This window comes from Mytilus trossulus, chromosome 6 (assembly GCF_036588685.1).
Source record: "Mytilus trossulus isolate FHL-02 chromosome 6, PNRI_Mtr1.1.1.hap1, whole genome shotgun sequence".
NCBI classification, from domain to species: Eukaryota; Metazoa; Mollusca; class Bivalvia; order Mytilida; family Mytilidae; genus Mytilus; species Mytilus trossulus.
Window position 1 is genome coordinate 27,776,683 of NC_086378.1, and position 22,897 is coordinate 27,799,579.

Consider the following 22,897-nt stretch of genomic DNA (forward strand, 5'->3'; position numbering starts at 1 on the left):
ATTACCAAATGCATTTAAATTATGAACATGTGCATTGTGCAGAATAAATGAGTATCATAACTCATTTAAAAAATTTAGATTCTTTTACTTCACTTTTTAGTCTAGGAGCAGATGCTGTAATATATCTAAATGGTTTCATGGTCTAGATACAAGAAGTTAGACATCAATATTGTTTTTGAACTACAAAAAAGATAAGATACTTTAAAAGGACCTTCTTATAATTTTCAAAGAAACTAGAACATACCTGCAACATTTCGGTACTGTTACTTACCAGATGACTGAATTAAAGTACCTTTACCTTATTTTCAACCTTAGAAGTGATTAAGACCCGTGTATATAACAAATCCCAAATACACCATTAGGTGGTGCATCTGACTACAGCGGAACGTTCAGGTTAGGTCACAGGTACTATAGGTATCAGATGCAACCCTGAACTTGTAAATTATTGGTAATATTAATTATTTGGAAAACAAATGGAATGGTGTTTTAAAATTTGAATAAATAGTTGAATTCTTTGATTCGTTGTTTTTACATCATGCCAGATAACAAATTGGACTTCATTATAGTAGTAGCATAGATATATCACTAATTTTAACGATAATTAATTTATTTATACTATATCATCCAAGACCTGATAAGTTATGTGAACAAGGCAGAAAATGTATTCAGTCTTTAGAAAAGAGAAGTCTTTACAGTTTGAAAAGCAGACCATTGAGTGATTGGATGCTTGTTGTTTACGCCACTTTCAACATTATTATGATATTTTGTGGTGGTCAGTCTTTTATTGGTGGAGGAAGCCAGAGTGCCCAGAGAAAAACACTGACTTTCTGCAGGAAAAATGACAATCCTAGTCCATTATGATTGGACAAACAACTAGGAAAATGTAATATAGCCCCTCTCCTGGGCTGTAGCTATAATAACTACTATAGCATCAAGGCTAAGGTACAATTCTTTATTGATTTTAGTAAAAGATTTTTTTTTTCTCAGGGAAACAAGACATGTATAATTCCTTTATAGTACACATGTATGGTTTTGTTTGGCCTTGACCCTATGAGTGTAATGGCAATGAATAAATAAAATAAAGTATATAGTATCAATTACAAAACACAACCAAAAGTAAATTTATGTCTACTTTGAAGTGGGATCTGATTATCATAATTATCTGTAGTATTACATCACTGTAAAGATGAATACATATTTATATCTACATGTGATAACCCATAGTAAAGTATACATCAATGAGTAATAATTACGTTCTGGACAGTCTACAGAATTCTGGTTTACCAAGAAAATGAATTCCTCTAAATGCATTTATCTCTTTTTACCTCTGAAGAACATACATACAGCTCAGCAAGAGACTCATTTGAAATTGAAACTAAAAATTCCCAACCAATCTCTAAATGTCCCCCCCCCCCACCCCCCACCCCAAAAAAAAATAAAAATAAATTAAATATTAAAAAAATTAAAAAATTAAAAAAATTGCTTGGAAATAGTTTTAAAAGAATTATTTCAGTTTAAAAAAATCCTTTAATTGATTTTAGGGGGTTGTAGAGATAGGTTGAGAGGAATTAATTTCAATTTCAGAGGAGCATGCATCTAGTAGGCTCTTCAGGAATATACAGATAGTTTGTCATACAAAACAATTAGAGCAATCCATTATTTTTTTTAGATTGTTAATGATCTCTTTAAACCAAATCTGTTGACTGTGTTCTGATTGACAATTTAGACTTGGAAAACATGGTTTATTCATTAGTTTTTAGTGTCTTTGAACTACCTTTCAGCAAAAAATATTAACTTTTGTTTGTTTTTCCTGCAAATCATCAGAAGAGTCCAGCAACTTCAAACTGATTTAATTTTTCCTTGTTTTGTTCTGTAACACCACTGTCCATGGTTAGGAGAGAGATGAGTGCTAAAAAAAAAATATTTAACCTTGCCAAATTCTATATGTACATATATGTAAGGAGCTCATAATCAAGTTGGTTGTTGTTGTATATGCTTTTCATTGACTGGGATTTTTTCTCATTTGGATTGTTTATGCACTTGCCATAAGTCTTATAGCTTCTGTGGATTCAGTTATTTTTTATGGATACAAATTTCCATGGAATTCATGGGAACAGGTTAACAACGAATTTAGATGTTCAACAAATTCAATATTTGACATCGGTTTGTATGTAGACTTTGGCAAAACCGCAAAATTAGATATGCATAAAAATGTATGTTTTCCACAATCCACAGTATTAAGAACATCATTGGTTTTTCTCCATGTAAATAACTGTATGCTGAACTACAGTTGCTTACATTCACATAATAGACCACTTTCGAGTTCATCCGTCCCCGTAAAAAACTCCTCAATTATGCACGCCTTTATGACGTCATTTACCAGATAGAGGGAGTCGCCTGTATCCCTGCACTATTTACGTTCATCAAGCGTCTTAGTGATCGTCTTTGTGCAGGATAAACTAGAAATAATGGTTGTTCTGTAGGTACTTAATGACATTCCCCTAATGACATTAATGTTGATTTTTAATTTTGAGAATTCAATTTGCCGAATAATTTGTACAATACAGAATTATAGTTTTCCAACCACTCGCTCAACATTGGAATGGATGTGACGACGCCCCTAAACGCACAAATGACGTTCACTAATACCAGAGTTTTTGACGGAAATGCATCAAACTCGAAAGTTGTCTTTTCAGTGGAATGTAATCTCATTGGCAGTCATTCCATATCTCCTTTTTATAAAAAGTAGCACATTGAACAAGTGACCTTCTTCATCAAAAAGGACAATTATTATAACTCATGCTTGCTGGAGATTAGATAAATTATAAAATATAGTCAAAAACTGAAATATGTATGCCCAAATATTTGTATGGGGATCATTCATCCAGTTCAAGTAGCACCATAATTTTTTTTTGTTTCTTGCAGTTTCAAAGCAATATCTACAATATTTTGTAATGTTACATCCGTTTCTATGCCTAATTATGATTATTATCATTTATATAAATGAAAAATCTTTACATGACCATGTTAAAAAAATTCTTAGTATCCACTTAATTACCAAACGTACATGCAGACAAAATTAAAATGACTTTTTGTGTTTTACCAATGACATAAATAACACCTTTTTGTCGTTTATAGTCCTATATATGTCACCATAGGTCCATGAAAAGTAACTAACAATAGAGAACTACACTGTCAAACTTGTAATGAATGTAGATAAATTACATATGATAAATACAATGTGTATAGGAGTAAAATGTGTCTAAAATATAAAACATGTTTAGTAGTTAAAACAAGCTACATGTAATTTGATGTATATAATTTTCAACTGAAAACTGGTGAAAATCTAAATGAGGTAAAAGACCTAAATGTATTATGAAGAAATGTGACAAAATTTATGTCACTTGAATTTAAACACATCTAATTTTCTTAAATCTGAACTTTCAGAAATATTTTATTCAAAGATCTTAATTATGAAGCTGCATGGCCATGATAGAATATGAACTCTACGAAGTAGTCCCATTTTTCTAACAAAGAGCCATGTATCTATGTGTATAATATCATAACATGTCCTTAGCAAAAATTTCCTTGAACAAGAGGCTAATTCCTTTAGAAAAATATTACCCCTCTTCATTCATTTATTTTTTGTAGGGATGGGGGAGGGGGGACATTAATTTTCCACTACTTTGAGATCAGCAATGAATGAAATGTTTTTCTCTTTATTGCTTGTAAATATGTTAGTTTAATTGTTATTGTCTCTCATAAATCTGCAAAACATACTGCTTGTGTCTATCCATCATTGTTTCAATAAATTTAATGAAAAAAAGTTCTTAAAAACCTATTTTTAAATGTCAATAAATTAGTTTAAGATGGTGGTGTAATACAGCACATTTCAGATAAACATCCAGTGGCAAATATTACATGCATTTCAGAATTCATTGTAAAGTGATTTGAATATGAATCCTGCTTTGCAAGACCAACCAGTTCAACCAGAATCATAGATGTAGTATTTCTGAACATTTTCTTTCATAAATTCGTAGTTTTCAAGTTGATACTGTAAATTCAGAAATTATTGCGTGCATTTATTATTGCGATTTTGTCATTTTACACTTGAATGCGATTTTAATTTTTACGATTTTGAGAAAAGTCATGCTTAATTCAGTTAAAATATTACAAAATGCGAGTTTTAATTATTGCGTTTACAACTCAGTCGCATTATTCGCAATAATAAAAACCTCGCAATAATTTCTGATTTTACAGTAGACAAAATTACTATAACAGGTTAGAATAGTAACTCCTATTGGGAGGCATTTGAAAATGTAAGAGGAAATGAAAATTTGGTCGACATTTTTTAAGGGGTTTTCTACTTATCAAGGAATTACTTGTATTTCATTTTTCTATTTTTTAACCAAAGGGCCAAGTTGGTTAATTGTCTATGATAATTTTAGATGAAAGTAACAATCAATCAATAAATCAAATTTTAGTTTGCAATTAAAATAAATAGCTGAATCAGAACGAAGGTTGTGTATCCAATCCATTTTAACCCAGTCACACCCTTGCAAATATTCACCACATAACAAATATATTTATTTCTTCAAAACTTTACCAGCTTTTAAGAACCAACATTAGTACTTTTAAGCCTTAACTGTTGTATAACAAAAATCTAAAAGGTAGGAAATGTACAAATAATGTATATTAAGTAAAAATTTACATAAAAAGACGTTTTGTAAGATGAAACTAAATATTTTCAATTTCCACACAACAGGATACCTTTATGACTTTATACCAAACAGAACAAAAAGATTGAATCTATTCTTTGCCAATAAACAGATCTTGGGCTCCAAAAATAGGCCATAAAATATGACTGGTCTCTTTATAAGAATATTATATGTCCTGTCATAAAGAACTATGTATTGTTTATTATGACCAGCGTTATATTAGTTTCAGTTAAATCAGAAATATTCATGAGCACAAAGTTGATATTCAATTAGGGATACCGTAGGGTACTGACCTAACGTAATTCTTTACCGACCAACAGATTGGATATAAAACCGTAGGATGAAGCCATTCCTCATCGTATCAGCTGGATAGGAAATTTGACTAGTTACACAAAATCTATTGTTCAATTGTGAAAATATTATAAGCAACCTGTGGATAATTTTGTATGCATGATTTTGCATATTAAATACTATTGTTATCAGGGTGGCTACAAAACACATAATGTACATAAATCATATCTCAGATCTGTTAATTTGATACGGGGAATAACACAGAGTACTATCTCTATAGACCGGAATGTTTTCTTACTATTAATACCCGTCATAATCAAGTTGTTATGTAAACAAAAATTTGTCTCCATAGATTTGATTACAAACATTTGATAGAAATTATTTTAAATTTGAGCGACAAACTTCTTTCACAGTACTTAGTCTAATTCCTTTACTGTATCATGTAACAGATACACCATCTTTTACTTTCGTCTCTTTTGCTCGTTAACATTCAAATGCTCATTAGATATTCAAACTATTTTTCCGTAAATATAATTGTACACAAGTTTTCAAAGTATTTTCAATGTGTGTTCTTACTGTACTTGATTGATTTTTGGTGTTTTAACGCCACTTTTAAGCACTGCTTTTGGGCTATTTCGTGGCAGCCAGTTTTTATTGGTGGAGGAAGCTGGAGTGCCTGGAGAAAACTACTGACTTTTTTTAGGAAAACTGACAATCCTAGTCAATCTGGATTGGAGTCAAAAGCAACTGCACGAGCCTGGTTCAAGCTCACAACCTCAGTGTTGACTGGCTAGTGATTACAGTAGTAACTACTTAGACCATTCAGCCACTGAGTCACCTGTTCTTACTGTATGGACAACTGTTATGTTGAAGAGATAGTGTTGACTTCTAGCTTTGATTTTGTTGTTGGGTTGCTGTCTCATTGACATGCATGCCACATTTCTTTTTGTTATACAGCTGATCCATAAAAATAGTTTGGCTTGCCTTGTCGGCTGTGTTGCTCAATATTTCATTCAGATTGTCATGGGAAATACACCATTCTGTGTCTTCTTTCTTTGTCACTGTCTCAGTAACCTTATTTCTCTTTATAACAAACCTATTAACAGAAAATTAAGATAAATATCAACAAGAGGCTCATGAGAGTCTGATATCGCTCATCTGTAACTTCAGTTCCAGGCTTTAGAATTATTTGTAGTTATTACTTTGCTGGCCAAGTGATCAGTTTAAAAACAAACTTACAAACTAAGTCCATTGTTAGTCATGAACAATTTAGTGTAATTACTATCAACTTTGGTCATAAGACTTTCTGTGAAACTGATCACATGTCATTGATATTTTTTGTTTATTATATTCTTTAAGAATTGTGACTTGATTGATTGATTGTCAGTGTTTTAACGCCATTTTTAAGTGCCACATTTGGGCTATTTCATGGCGGCCAGTTTTTATTTGTAGAGGAAGCCAGAGTGTCCGGAGATAGGAAAAACTGACAATCCTAGTCAATTAAGATTGGAGTCAGGTGCACCTGCATAAGTAAGGTTTAAATTCACATTGATTACAGTAGTAGAACTACGGTGGATTCATTTATTTTCGTGGCTACCAATTTTTGTGGATTAGGGAACACTTGCATGTTAGAGGATATCTAATTTCGTGGTTTTGATGAAGTCTACATACAAGCCTTTAGAAAATTTGTCATCTGTTGAATATTTAATTTCGTGGTACAACAGTAACCATGAAATCAACGAAAATTGGTATCCAACAAAAATTAATGAGTCCACAGTACTTAGACCACCAACGACACTCACTTTTGACTGAAAGCTTAAAAATATACTGTAAAGACACCTGTCATTAAGTTGTTTTTGTTGTTAGGTTGCTCTTTCATTAAAATGTATCCAAGATCTCCTATTGTTCATACTTATGCCCTAATTGTGCTGCAATTTTTTTCATGAAAAATCTCACATATAAAAACACTGTCAAGTTCTGAACCTTTGAAACTTATTCTTTGTTTTTTTCTTGAAAACAGTTCCTTGTAACAATTATTACACCAAATTAAATATTTCTTTCAAAGAGTTCTAACAACCTAAAAATATGAAGGGCAATAAAAACATGACAATATCCAGCAATAAATGTCTGCTTTATTATGGTGCCCTAATGTTATGGTGCCATCATTTAACTGACATGATAATTACCTCAGGTTAACACTTATTAATAAGATATTTACAGGTCATCAGCGCCATCTTGGTAATTACTTATTAATACGATCTTTTCATGTCAACATCGTCATCCAGACTGAAAGATAAACAGAAATATAACAGCAACAGAGAGCCAAAGCCATTTCATTACTTAAATTACACCAGCACTGTTAAATATGTTTTCATCTTTAAAATGTTTCTATTTAGTGCAAAGCAATGCTAATTAAATAGTGGTATGCCGTTACAAATCACATGCCAAGCTTAGACCCATAAATCTCAAGTTGTATGCACATTAGTCGACATCACAAAGCTTGGAGATATACATGCTGTAATTATCACAGCTACTAATGTGAATTCCTTTATTTGATAAACGGTACAGCATGCACATTTAGGGGAGCTAACTCATTAATGCACAAATGGTTTTTGAGAAAATTTTCTTGCCAGAACAGGAACTTAACTGCACCTTTACTGTGAGGACAGAGGTGTGATTAGTAAACTCATTAATTAAATGGATGTTTGTTGTTAGGAAGACTGATTGGCTGGATTTTTTTGCAGCTTTTTGTAATTCAAGCTGTAAAAAATAATACCATAAAATTTCCTTAGATTATTTGCAGCTATTTGTAATTCAAGCTTTAAAAAATTATACAATACCAGAGGCAGATTTAGGGGAGACAAGGGGGCGCAGGCCCCTCCTTTTTGGAAAAAAAATTGGTTTCTTTTATAGGAAATCACTGAAGCGTGACTGGACCAAGCCCCCTCTTAGGCAGTCAATGGGCCCCCACTTATGAAAATTTCTGGATCCGCCACTGAATACAATTTTCCATAAATATTACATCTTCATGTTTGCAGAATAATTGTCTCATATTTCATTAAAACAGAAATATGATTCATTCAAGAGCTACAAAGATCATTTAAGAACATTTGTTTTATGAGGTGCAGTAAACAAGCAGCAGTTATGAAGATATGTTGGTTACTCGATAAATCTAAATCGTAGTAATGATACTTCAACAAAAGTCTGTGCCAGTATATCATTTGAAACTTGGATTTGACACAAGAACAGATGATTTCTGCATGATCTATTTAAAATCCATTTCCCTCCAAAGAAGTCTTTGAATGCACTGACAAAAGTTATTTTTCTTATAAAATATGTTTAAAAAAACTGATGCCATAAATATTTTTTTTATTGATGAAGATAACACTTGTCCAACATGTCCTTCCAATTTAAAAAATAAACTTCATTTTAAAAAAAAACAAGACTTTTTATTAAAAATAGGTCCATCATAAAACACTAGTGTTGAAAAATATGTAAAATAACGAAATATGAAATATTCCGATGTATGTGTGTGTGCATGAGTTTTCTTGCATTTAACACCATTTTTATGACAGAAGTCAGATTTTGTTCGTGTAAACTATTGACCTCTATCAGATAAGGAACAAATGGACAAGTTCTTACTGTAACAGATATGTTGGGGAACAAATGGACAAGTCCTAAACATTTACAAATCAGCATGGAAACAAATGGGCAAGTCCTAAACATTTACAGATAAGCTTGGGAACAAATAGCCAAGTCCTAAACATTTATAGAAAGGCTTAGGAACATATGGGCAAGTCCTAAACATTTATAGAAAGGCTTGGGAACATATGGGCAAGTCCTAAACATTTATAGAAAGGCTTGGGAACATATGGGCAAGTCCTAAACACAAATAGGCTTGGGAACATATGGGCAAGTCCTAAACATTTATAGAAAGGCTTGGGAACAAATGGGCAAGTCCTAAACATTTATAGAAAGGCTTGGGAACATATGGGCAAGTCCTAAACATTTATAGAAAGGCTTGGGAACATATGGGCAAGTCCTAAACATTTATAGAAAGGCTTGGGAACAAATGGGCAAGTCCTAAACATTTATAGAAAGGCTTTGGAACATATGGGCAAGTCCTAAACATTTATAGAAAGGCTTGGGAACAAATGGGCAAGTCCTAAACATTTATAGAAAGGCTTGGGAACATATGGGCAAGTCCTAAACATTTATAGAAAGGCTTGGAAACATATGGGCAAGTCCTAAACATTTAAAGAAAGGCTTGGGAACATATGGGCAAGTCCTAAACATTTATAGAAAGGCTTGGGAACAATTGGGCAAGTCCTAAACATTTACAGATAGGTTTTTAGAACAAATGGGCAAGTCCTAAACATTTACAGATAGGTTTTTAGAACAAATGGGCAAGTCCTAAACATTTACAGATAGGTTTTTAGAACAAATGGGCAAGTCCTACACATTAACAGATAGGCTTGGGAAATAATGGGCAAGTCCTAAACACAAATAGGCTTGGGAACAAATGGGCAAGTCCTAAACATTTACAGATAGGTTTTTAGAACAAATGGGCAAGTCCTACACATTAACAGATAGGCTTGGGAAATAATGGGCAAGTCCTAAACACAAATAGGCTTGGGAACATATGGGCAAGTCCTAAACACAAATGGGGCTTGGGAACAAATGGGCAAGTCCTAAACATTTACAGATAGGTTTTTAGAACAAATGGGCAAGTCCTAAAAATTTACAGATAGGTTTTTAGAACAAAGGGCAAGTCCTCAACACAGATAGGTTTAGGAACACATGGGCAAGTCACAAACATTAACAGAGATAGGCTTGAGAACAAATGGGCAAGTCAAAAACATTTACAGATAAGCTTGGGAACAAATAGCCAAGTCCTAAACATTTATAGAAAGGCTTAGGAACATATGGGCAAGTCCTAAACATTTATAGAAAGGCTTGGGAACATATGGGCAAGTCCTAAACATTTATAGAAAGGCTTGGGAACAAATGGGCAAGTCCTAAACATTTATAGAAAGGCTTTGGAACATATGGGCAAGTCCTAAACATTTATAGAAAGGCTTGGGAACAAATGGGCAAGTCCTAAACATTTATAGAAAGGCTTGGGAACATATGGGCAAGTCCTAAACATTTATAGAAAGGCTTGGAAACATATGGGCAAGTCCTAAACATTTAAAGAAAGGCTTGGGAACATATGGGCAAGTCCTAAACATTTATAGAAAGGCTTGGGAACAATTGGGCAAGTCCTAAACATTTACAGATAGGTTTTTAGAACAAATGGGCAAGTCCTAAACATTTACAGATAGGTTTTTAGAACAAATGGGCAAGTCCTAAACATTTACAGATAGGTTTTTAGAACAAATGGGCAAGTCCTACACATTAACAGATAGGCTTGGGAAATAATGGGCAAGTCCTAAACACAAATAGGCTTGGGAACAAATGGGCAAGTCCTAAACATTTACAGATAGGTTTTTAGAACAAATGGGCAAGTCCTACACATTAACAGATAGGCTTGGGAAATAATGGGCAAGTCCTAAACACAAATAGGCTTGGGAACATATGGGCAAGTCCTAAACACAAATGGGGCTTGGGAACAAATGGGCAAGTCCTAAACATTTACAGATAGGTTTTTAGAACAAATGGGCAAGTCCTAAAAATTTACAGATAGGTTTTTAGAACAAAGGGCAAGTCCTCAACACAGATAGGTTTAGGAACACATGGGCAAGTCACAAACATTAACAGAGATAGGCTTGAGAACAAATGGGCAAGTCAAAAACATTAACAGATATGCTTGGGAACATATGGGCAAGTCATAAACATTAACAGATAGGTTTGGGAACAAATTGGCAAGTCTCAAACATTAACAGATAGGCTTGGGAACATATGGGCAATTCCTAAACATGTACAGATAGGTTTTAGAAGAAATGGGGAAGTCCTAAACATATATAAGCTTGGGAAAATATGGGCAAGTCCTTAACAATTACAGATAGGCTTGGGAACAAATCCGCAAGTCTAAACATTAACAGATAGTCTTGGGAACAAATGGGAAAGTCCAAAACATTCATAGTTAGGTTTTGAAACAAATTGGAAATAGAAAGCACAAAATATTATCAGATAGGCTTGGGAACAAATAGGCTTGGGGGAAAAAAGACAAGTCTAAAACATTCACAGAAAGGCTTGGGAACAATTCAGAAAATTATAAGCCAAAAAACATTCTCAGATAGGCTAAGGACCAAATGGGCATATCCTAAACATTAACAGATAGGCTTGGAAACAAATGGACAAGTCTAAAACATCCACAAATATGTTTGGTAACAAATGGGAAAACTGGAATTCTAAAACATTTTAGAGAGGCTTTGGAAAAATTGAGAAGAACAAAACATTCAAAGATTGGTTTTGGAACTTTTAGATGTCCAAAACATTCAGAGATTGGTTTGGAAACATATGGGATGTCCAAAACATCCTCAGATAAGCTTCAGAACATATAAGATGATTAAAACATTCACAGATCAGTTTGGGAACATAAGGGATTTTCAAAACATTCACAGATTGGTTTGGGAATATATGGAATGTCAAAAACATTCACAGATCAGTTTGGGAACAAATGGAATGTCCAAAACATTCACAGATCAGTTTGGGAACATATGGAATGTTTAAAACATTCACAGATCAGTTTGGGAACATATGGAATGTTTAAAACATTCACAGATAGGTTAAAAACTAAATACTGAGCAACAGGAATCCCACCAAAAACTGGAGATGATCTCAGACACACGTCTAAAAATGAGTAAAAGTCCTCAAAACTGATTTATCTTTTTTCTAAATCACTTCATGGAGTGGAGCTGCTAAAGTACTTCTAAGTGGGATAACTCCAACAAATCATTTATGTTGTGCACATTAGAGCTTAATAAAAATATGCACTTTTACTTAATGATTTTTGGACAGAAAACTTATAATTTATAATAATGTATTTTATGAATATCTATCACATCTAAAGCTTAAACTGACAATTTTGATATATGTGCATAAATTATAGGAAAAACAAAACTACATTAGAAGTGTATGGACATGATAAAATCTTAACGTGAAAATCATGTAAAAAATTGTATCATCATTTATGCACCTAGATTCAATACAAACTTAGAACTTCAAAAGTTTGCATCTTGCAAAAATAAAAGCACAACTGCTTGATTAATATGAAAATGAGCTCTTTTCTTTGAAATATCAAACAAATTCTAATGTTTTGTAAAAACAGTAAGAATCCATTTTTCATGTAACTCTTGCATAACTTCAAAGAGTTTATCATGTTGACAGAAATCATTAGGAGAATATAGTGTTTTCTCAATCGGTAGCTACGAATATTATTTTTCCCCATAAATAATACTGACAATGTTAAATCTTAATGGGTCTCAGGCTGACTCCATCATCATTTAAAATATATTTAACTGTAAGAGGTAGATGGTGCAACCTGATAACTGCTCCACAGGTATGGAATACTGCGTATTAAAAAAACGAATTTAAGAAATTGAATCATATTTCCTGTGCCCTTAAAACTAAACGAGATATTTATCACGCCAGATTAATTGGGTTTCTTTTTAATGTTGGACTTACTTACGTTCGGGACATACAAAAAAGTAATTAAGTCGCAGCTTGATATTATGATATATCGTAAAATCAAATGACCATTAAAAAGGTGCCATTAATACAATTGTAGATACATTTTAGATCTTTACAAAAGAGAAACAATCTCTTAGCTCAGCTTCAGCACTAGGGTCAACTTAACAGCACAAATTATATTACGTTCTTTCTACTGCAATAATCAAGAGATTCAGAGAAAATGAGATTAAAAGAAAATGAGATTCAGAATAATTGGACCATACAAATTAGCTCAAAGAATAATTTACAATCAAGGGTACTGAACCACATATCTTGTTGCTTTTTTCCTTTATTTTTTTTTTATGCCAAGGAAAGAACTTTATTGACTAAATGTGCTGGCAATCTTTCACTTCATTTGGTATACTATGCTTGTAGGAAAATATCTTTTCTTATCTAGATGCAAACAAGAATGTCGATCTATCAAACTCCATGCCATGTACAATGAACCCTGAACTCTTCACTAATATCAAGAATGAATAGGCAAGCTAAACTAAAACAATGAAGAACAAAGAACAATAACTCTGTTCTCAGACCAAAATGAACATTTTTACTTTTAGTTTCAAGTTGATTTTAATGCAACTTCATGGTCATCTACTTTTAACCAAATCTTTTAAAACTTGATACAGGACTAATAGTCAGAGGGACAGATTAATTAATACAACACCATAACTTTGGCAGGTGGAGCATAAATCAATCGTTAGAACTAATAATTAGATATAAGAAGATGTGGTATGAGTGCCAATGACACAACTTTCCACCCAAGTCAGAATTTGTAATAAGTAAACCATTATAGGTTAAAGTACAGCCGTCAACATAATTGGACGTATTCAGTGGTTAGCTGGTAATCATAAATTATCTAAAGCACCTGTTTTAATTCATGTATATCATCTTATATATCAATATAGATCAGGTAATCGTAATAAGAAAACTGGCTGCTTTCTTTTAAATGGTAAAAATATTTTTGTAGCATGATTGATTAAAAAATTCAATAAATATTTCTGTAAAATAGAGGACAGATTTATTTCTGTCCCAAAGGAAGGGTTCTATGAATCACATTACAGTTAAAAAATGTTAATAGCAATTGAACAATACTTTGATTTAATACTTTGAGGGTATATCACTTAATATTTGTCTCACAACACAAAAGATGATAAAATACACATCGTATAATATCCATTATAAACAATTATACAGCTTACAATTTTATTACAACTTCATTTCATTGATTGCGTGCAAATAAATCAACAACACAAATCCAGTTAAATTTGATATTTTTGAAGCAATTAAAATGTTCATTTATTTAATGATGGACTATTCTTTCAATGATGAAAACTTTTCCATTAGTTATATTTTCTTTATATGGTAATCTTAGTCATAAATTTTACAAAACAGAATGAACATCATTCATATTATAAAAACTTCAAAAAATTTATTTTAACTCGACAATATAATCTCAATATCTTTAGATTATTTCAAAAGCTGCATAAAAAGGTGTACATATGAGTTATTAGTGAAATTCTTATTCTGCTATAAGAATGAGCTCCCTTGACCGAGGTCTACCTCTTAAAGTGCAGAAACAAAGTCAATATTTTGTGTCATAAAATTAAGTTCAGCTTGACATATTTAAGATAAGCAAATATCAAATGCCTTAAAATCTAACAGTTTTAGCTAGAATGGCCTACACCTAAGCAAATATCTATTGCCTTAACATCTCATTAAGCTAGAATCTTGAGAGCTTCCTACTTTATTTGACCTTTTAAACTTTTTTGGATTCGAGCGTCACTGATGAGTCTTTTGTAGACGAAACACACGTCTGGCGTATATACTAAATTTAGTTCGGGTATACCGTATATGATATTTTTATTTGGCTGGAGTAGTCTAAGCTTAAGGATGAACTTGGGAGAAATTTAAAAAATCAACAAATCAAAATTTATATTTCATGTCGAAAGAACACCAGTTAAGGAACAAAATATGCTAAAGATATTGACATGTCATGGAGCTCCTTTTAGAGATATTTGAGTTTTTAAAAAAATGGCGAGAAAAGACTGACTTGGACTTTTACCTTACATTTGCATTGGTATTATTTGGGTCTCAAATCAAAAGAACAAAAATCAAGAATTCATCTACTTAAATTTTGGAAAATGGCCTTTTATGAGCTATGAAAGTCTTCTATGAAAAGAAAAATGGGTGTTACAGAGCAAAGTATTTTACCCTGCATTGATGGAAACAATCCAAGGAGCCCTAAAGTTTGACACCAATTTCCAAAACCTCACCCACATTTGTAAGTACATCCTTAAGCAATTATCAGGTGTCTAACAATTCTAGTATGCCTTGACTAAGTCCCCTGGCTGGTCATGCAAATATCAGGCGTCCAAAAATCCACAAGTCTTGTAATGTCTTTATACAACTACGGAAAACTTAAACATATTTGCAGTACAACTTTTAAATCTTAATCTAATGAATTTTCTGTCACAGATAATCATTCCTTTAGAATTATCCTAATTGCTCACAAGGAGAAAAAAGTCATATTTAAATAAAAAAGATCAACTTTATATTATATCTGATTACATAAAATTGAGAATAGAAATGGGGAATGTACATCACTGTATGTGTCTGTCTAAAGTTGAGAGTCTGTAATTCAGTGGTTAACATTTGTTGCTGTATACCAGGGTATAATCATTTATTTATGTTGTTTGTGTATACTCATTGGATTTCTTTTTTTTAGTTGTTTTTCATTTAGTTGTATGTCAGACTTTTATGTCTTGCTAAACAAAATGGGTTTTGCTCTATGTTGAAGGCCATATCATGACCTATGGTTGCTAACATCTGCATCAGGTGAAGAGTTGTCTTATTGGCAATCCTACCACATGTCCTTATTATATATAACATAAATTACAATATTCAATTAATATTAATTCTAATATATATATCAATATTGGATTAACTTCTGACCTCAAATATTTTCTCTAAACATGGCTAAACATAATGAACACTTATCTTTTTAATCTTCAATGATTAATTTAAAATGGGGAAACTTATTAAATGTTGGTAAATTATCATATTTTATTGAGATACGATTTCAAGTCATGCTTAGATGTAAAATTCTCAGGACCGTACAAAGTCTTCTGTATACAGGTGTTTAAAAACAGATCAATTTTTCTTCAAATTTTTTCTTTATTTTTGTAGACAAAGCTTTTATGTGAAGATTTTATAAAATTTACAATTACTTCTATTCACATTTGTCAAAGAAGACATTAAAGCTAACATTTAAGCTATTTTCAATGATGCATGGCAGAATAATTTTTCCATATTTAATGTTAAACACACATTAAAATGATTTGTAGCTGTTGATATTGTCACTGTTGTATGACAAAGGGGAGGCCACTGAGTACTTAATGACAATTTCATTTATTACATTAACAAGGGGAGACAATTGTAATATGAGGATTACAATTATTTTTTGGAGATTGTGTAATTTCATGTATAATTTTTACATTATTTTATACATTACAAAACTCTTAACATGCTTTTTCGATTTTTCGATTTAATAGTAATTAAAATTCAGATAAAGTAATTTTATTATTCAGTAAACTCTGTAACCTTTCATTCAAAGGTACATAGACAGGTGCAGTTTGCAGATTTGTTATGTGCATCTTACAACTATAATGTGCATGTAAAAATAGACTTTTTAAGTGCAAATTTTCAACAATTTTCAAATATTTCTTATAGTATTTGTAATGATATATTTTATAACAATTGCATTAATATGAATGTTTGTACTTGAACTTTTAATTTGCAAAGGTATCACCTCCTCCAAAACATTTAAATATATAGTCTTATAAGAATATGAATGTTGTCTTAATTTAGATATTATATGTTTGTAATGATTGTCATGTTTGTCTTGGTAACAATCCAATATTTGGATTTTACACCAATAAAATGATTTGATTTGATTTGATTTACAAGACCAATTAATATTCCAAACTCAGAAATATTTGGCATTCTTATCAACATCAAATTTCACCATCAGGACCAAAAATATTAGTTGTGCTACCTGCCTTTCCCTTAATTTTCTTTACATTTTAAGTTAATTTCAAGGAACTTTAAATATCCAAGTCATTACTTAGGTGGGGTTTTTTGCGAACACAACCTATAACTTTATAATTTCAATATTTTTCTGACTGAAATATTTCTAAACAATAAAAACATTGATAATTTTTCACTCACTGACTTTTTAAATGTCCTTTTAGAATTGAGTTCAAAATAAATTGCATTTCACTTCTACAAAAAAAATGTCTTATAACAACCCATGACTAAAACAAAATCAGATTCTCATGGAAGACAGGATAGAAGATAAAGAGGTGTAATTTAATGAGAAATAAACAAAACATTATAAATCTCACAGAAATTATCAGCTTTCCACATCCAAAAGGCATATAATATGATCTAGTGCATTTCAATCAACACAAAGTCATTAATATAATTACATCAGCATAGTCAAATCTTAATCATAGAAAAAATCCCATTACCAAAATGTAAAGGCATTTCTCTAGGCATCAATACTTGTATTTATTAGAAAATATCCCATTTCTAGAGGAAAGAAAACATTAACAAGATTGTATACCATTTAATATGACATTAACATAATTATCTCTATCATGCAGAACACATTTAGATAATAATATAGGATAAAAGGCTACATATGTTTTAGGGAGTCAAATTTGATAAAAGTTAAGGAAATGTGTATTTTATGTTTATTTTTCTATCAATCTTTTAAACGACAATTTTCTTCTAAGAAAAAAAATAATCCTGTATTTTATTTTTAATGTAAAATGGATCTTCATGTAAGAAGAGAACAGTCACTCCTTAACTTTCATCAAACCCCAGAGCATTTAATTTTTTTTATTTTCCATGATTTATCCAATTTCCCTAAAGGTTGTAACTTTTATATTGTATAATTGAGTATTCTTATGTACTTTTAAGATATTTTGCTATTTTTGGTACTAGTTACTAGTGATAAGAACATAATAACCCAGTAAGTACAGAGAACATATAGTTTCTACAACCTGCAGTTGTTTGCACCTGTCCTTAGTCAGGAACCTGATGTTCAGTAGTTGTGGTTTGTTGATGTGGTTCATAAATGTTTCTTGATTCTCATTTTTTACATTTATAGATAAGACTAATGTTTTTTCTGATCTGAATGGTTATATATTAGTTATTTTTTTGGGCCTTTTATAGCTTGCTATTCAGTGTGAGCCAAGCTAGGCTCTGTGTTGAAGACCATATTATAATGGTTTACTTTTATAAATTATGACTTCGATTGAGAGTTGTCTCATTGGCACTCATGTACCACATCTTCTTGTATCTATATAATGTTTGTCTTGTAGACAGGGAAATGTATGTTATGTCCTTTAAGGTGGTACCTAACACTACAGGGAGATAACTCTGTAAAATCAGCTAAACGTTTTGATTACGTTGTGTTGTCCAGGGAATATTAAGCTTCTCAACGATCAAAATAAGTGTTTGTCAAACTGCTATATAACCAGTGTAATTTGTCTGATAAAACGGTTGGTTCAAATTTTTTGAAATTTTTATATTTTTTTCAAAGGGGCAAAGTAAACACTTTGTCCAAATTTTAAGAAAATTAAACGAGCCAAATCAATTTTAGTTAAAGTGTTGGGTACCACCTTAACTGTCTTATACCTGAAATGTAAGTTAATCTGCATCCTCTTCCAGAATTAGTAAACGGTTATTACAGCATTACTTTGCTTTCAAGTTAAAACCAAACTCCAAATAGAAATACTCAATCACTGCATTCTTCAAGCAATCTTCAAGGTGTAGGTGGAGAGAAGTGAAGATCCTAAAATTAAGTAAAAATAACAATTTAAAGAGAAATGACCACAACTTTGAAAAATAAATCTTCAATTTGATATAAAACCATTTTTTATTTGATATATATATTAAATTGATTTTTTTCTCTTTTTGTAATGATTGATAAGTTTGTTCATAGAAAGGTAGACAACTCTGGTATTATAAAATATAAGTATTTTTTCAATAAAAAAGATTTATTAGGTCTTGCAGGTGAACCTGATGATTCACTTCCTTGTTGTTTTAATATGATCTAATTTATATTATATAAGATATATGTCTTAATATTATCTTATTTATATTATACAACACATTATAAGTGCAAAGAGTAGGATTAAATATCTTAACTGCAGCTCTTCTCAAAAAATGCTTCCATGATGCATGTGAAGTCACAATAATTTTATGAAAAAATACACCAAAATACCTAACTACAACTTGGAGGCTTTTCTTAAAAACTACAAGACCAGTTTTTAAACTTTGAAACTTAATAAAGAAATAATAATATTCACACAAATAACTTTATATCAAAAAGTAGTCTGAAAACTATAACCTCAATTTATCCTTGATCCTTTCACTGACTCTGAGGTCCCAACTGATTTGACAAACAATTATATTAAACTTAAGAACAAGCTTAAAAAATCCTAGGTTCCTGAAACCCCTAGTTCTGAGACACCCAGTCTCTAAAACACCTTGTCCTGAAATGACTAGTCTCTGAAGCACCTAGTTCCTGAGACAACTAGTTTTGAAGCACCTAGTCTCCGGAGCACCCAAGTCACCAGATTATAACAAGCTATCTGTTCCGGGACTGCGACCATTCCTGAGGGAAATTACAGTGTCGGAACAACCCAGTAGCTTCTAATAATTGTAATACTTAGTCTCTGGAAGCACCAAAGTCAGCAGACTATTACAAAACACCTGTTCGAGAGACTGCGACCATTCACGAGGGAAATTACAGTGTCGGAACAACCCGGTAGCTTGCAACAATCGTAAAGACTTCAAAAACCGCTTGCTTCAAAACCACAACGCTTTCAACTCAACTAGGTTTATAAACTTCTCAATTCTAACTTCTTTATTTGCTGGTATTTTCTTCCCGATGTTTAACCATCAACAGCCAAATAACAAATGAGCGAACTTACACAATGAATCGGTGTCTTTATATACCAAGAGCGCTGACCTCGAAGAGAGCACCCTAGTAACAATTAATGCCTCTCATAACAACCAAGGATAAAAGAATGATTCTATATGTATTTATCGTTAACGCATTATTCAAATGGGTAATCTATTATAGATAACAATTCAACAATAAATTACAAATATTGTCTTATGCCTAAACTGCATTTTTGCCACACTAACTCCTGAACAGAAAAAGTGAAAATTGCCATTATTGATCTTGACCTCAATTTTGTCATCAGTAACAACATATTTGAATTTAAGAAACTTTGGTTAAAGGGTTCATAAGTAAATACACATACACAAATGGAAACACTATTTTTCAATCTTTCAAGAAACGTAATTCTAGAACTGTAAATGTCAAAATTGTCATTTTCAAACTTTACCTCCATTTTGTCATCAGTAACAAAATATTAAAATTTTAAAAGCTTTGGTAAAACAATTCATGAGTTAATGCACGGACAGGACTGGAAACGCCATTTTTCAATCTTTTAAAAACCGTAACTCCAGAACTGTAAAAGTCATAAACATCATTATTGAACTTGACCTCTATTTTGTTGTCAGTAACAACATACATTTTTAAAAGCTTTGGTTGATGGGTTCATGAGTAAATGCACAGACAACATACATGTATGGCTGCCCCCCGCCAGCCGTACATCCCAAATCAATAACCTTCATTTTTGTCACAAATACCTAGTTAAAAATTGGCCTCTTAACACGATATAAGAGTTCCAAAATAGTCTTCAAAACCAGGATTTACATACATGTACAAAATTTGTGCACAACATGTGCACTTGTAAGTTATTCAAAACAAGCTATACTGTCTCCTTATGGTAAACAAAATATACTCTCAAATCGTATTTTCTGGTTAATTCGACTTGTTGATACTGTTTATAATGCCTTTTTGTCATTTTTTATTTATATGGATCTTGTCTGTACACCAGCTTTGATTATTTGTAATATCTTCAATTTTTCACTTATTCTTACAACATTTGTATAAACTTCAAGATTATAAAAAAACGTTTTTTTTCTTAAGTGAACATTGATTGGTTAAATATTTCTCAGTGTGTTTGAATTTGTTTGTTAGCCTTTTGGTCATGAATGTTTGTCTCTAATATTTAATTAACTATGCATTTGTATTCAGATATCGCAGATCAAATTTATTCGTTCATTGTGTAATCATACGTTTTTTGATTGAGTTAAATGGATGTCTACGAGAAAACCATGCAAAATCAAAAAAAAATTATGAAAGGGGTTGTGGAGTTTTCAGCTGATTTTGGGTTCCTAGTAAAGTATTAAGTACATCTAATAGTTCTATGTATAAAAATTGACAATTTATCTCAAAATATGTGAATACAGGGCAATTCTATTAAAGTACCAAATTTGCTGAAAAATGTTGTTGAAAATGGACATTTTTGGTTTTTTTTTATTGAATAGTTCAAAGTATTATATGACAAAAAAAACAGTTTTACCTTAAAATTCAGACTTTCTACTAAAATAAACTGTAATTTTGATCTTATTTCAACCTTTATTTTTGTTTTTATTTTTATTGACATAAATGTGTTTTCGAGAATTTGAATCCAGCCTGTACTGAAAATGTCCATAAAACCTCAAAAGTCACTCAAATTGAAACAACATTTTGTTAAACGTTATGGTTCACTACAAACTACTATTTTTTAACGGGATTTTCGTTGCAAATTGATATAAGCTTATTTAAATAAATGATGAATAACTGAAAAATATACCTAAAATTATCTCCCTTTGTAAAACTCTTCACAATAAAAGGTAAATTTATTGTCAATAACAGAAGGAGGGAAATCAACAAATGTGCAAAAGGATAGAAAATAATGGTATTTTTGATGAATATGGTGTAGCCAAAAACTTATTTTCATTGAAAGAGTGTAACAAAAACATAGTAAACCATGTGGCCAAGACATTCCAACTGCCATTGGGATAAGTCTGATCCTGATCAGATAGTCTAGACATGACATGAGGCTAGACTCACTATCTGATAATCATGTCCAGGTTTCAGACTCACATAACATAATTTTAAATGCATATGCTGCAAACATGGACAGGAGTTGGATTGCAGTGGACAAGAAGACAAAATGAGTTGATGTCATCCTTTCATGACCCTTGCAAATCTAGCAACGGAAATTCGTAGGCAAAACTTTCAGTTTCATTTAGTTCTGGTAAGTTTGTTTTTTATTTCTTTTGGTTAGAAAAAGCAATTTGACACCATAAAAAGACCTACTTTAGAAACATCACATCAACTCATAAATATAGGAAGAAGAGCATTGACCATTTGTCTTTGGGAAAAAAAGGGAGGTGGCGGGGTATTTACATAATTTTCTGGAAGCAAACACTGATTTAATTTTCATTGACATACATTTATAATGATTTAGAATTCTTCTGAAATTTATAATAATCATGATAAAAGATATATTTTATTACAAAGTTCGCCCTGAGTTTGTTTTACAAATTGTCAATAAGAGTCCGTTGACTCAGGTTTTTTTCTCCTAATTCAAAATTAATGGTTACTTCAAATCCCTGCTTTTAAAATATAACCCATTGAAATAGTAAACATTCAGTAGATAGATATAGGAAGATGTGGTATGAGTGCCTACATGTATTCATCCAAATAACAATTTATAAAAGTAAACCATTATAGGTCAATGTACGGCCTTCAATACAGAGCCTTGCCTCACACGGAACAACAAGCTATAAAAATGATAAAGGACCCCAAAATTACTAGTGTAAAACCCTTTGAACAGGAAAACCAATGGTCTAAAAAGGAATAACAAGAAATACGTACAAATTAATGTACATAAACATAACGAAAACTACTGTACATTTAGGCCAACTAAAAAGTATGTGTGTTAACCGCACTACCCTTACCTACCATTATTTTTATCCCTTACCTAAAGATTTTTTTAAGGTTTTGATAAAACACTGTTCAAGTCACAATATATCTCCCCTGTCTTTATTCATTCCCTTACCGATACTATATTGTACAATGATTCAATATATGGTTCTCAAACTCAAAAACATGTTTTACAGACTATGAGCTTGTTTTTTTTCTCTCTAAATATTTGTTACTGTGAATCTTTTTCTTTATAATTCCGAAGTGAAGGTCATGTATCACAGTGATAAATATGGGAAAAGAACTTGTACAT

General features: G+C 31.6%; 1 long non-coding RNA gene across 1 annotated transcript in view; it reads right to left on the reverse strand.

The window, feature by feature from the left end:
• Positions 1-5,999: 5,999 nt before the first annotated feature.
• LOC134723295 (uncharacterized) overlaps positions 6,000-22,897 on the reverse strand; it is a 28,124-nt gene continuing 11,226 nt past the window's right edge. The window contains exons 2-4 of the long non-coding RNA XR_010108041.1: positions 18,387-18,543; positions 7,196-7,295; positions 6,000-6,105 (exon numbers count right to left, since the gene is read on the reverse strand). This is a non-coding gene — a long non-coding RNA (uncharacterized LOC134723295). The remainder of the gene's footprint in view (positions 6,106-7,195; positions 7,296-18,386; positions 18,544-22,897) is intronic.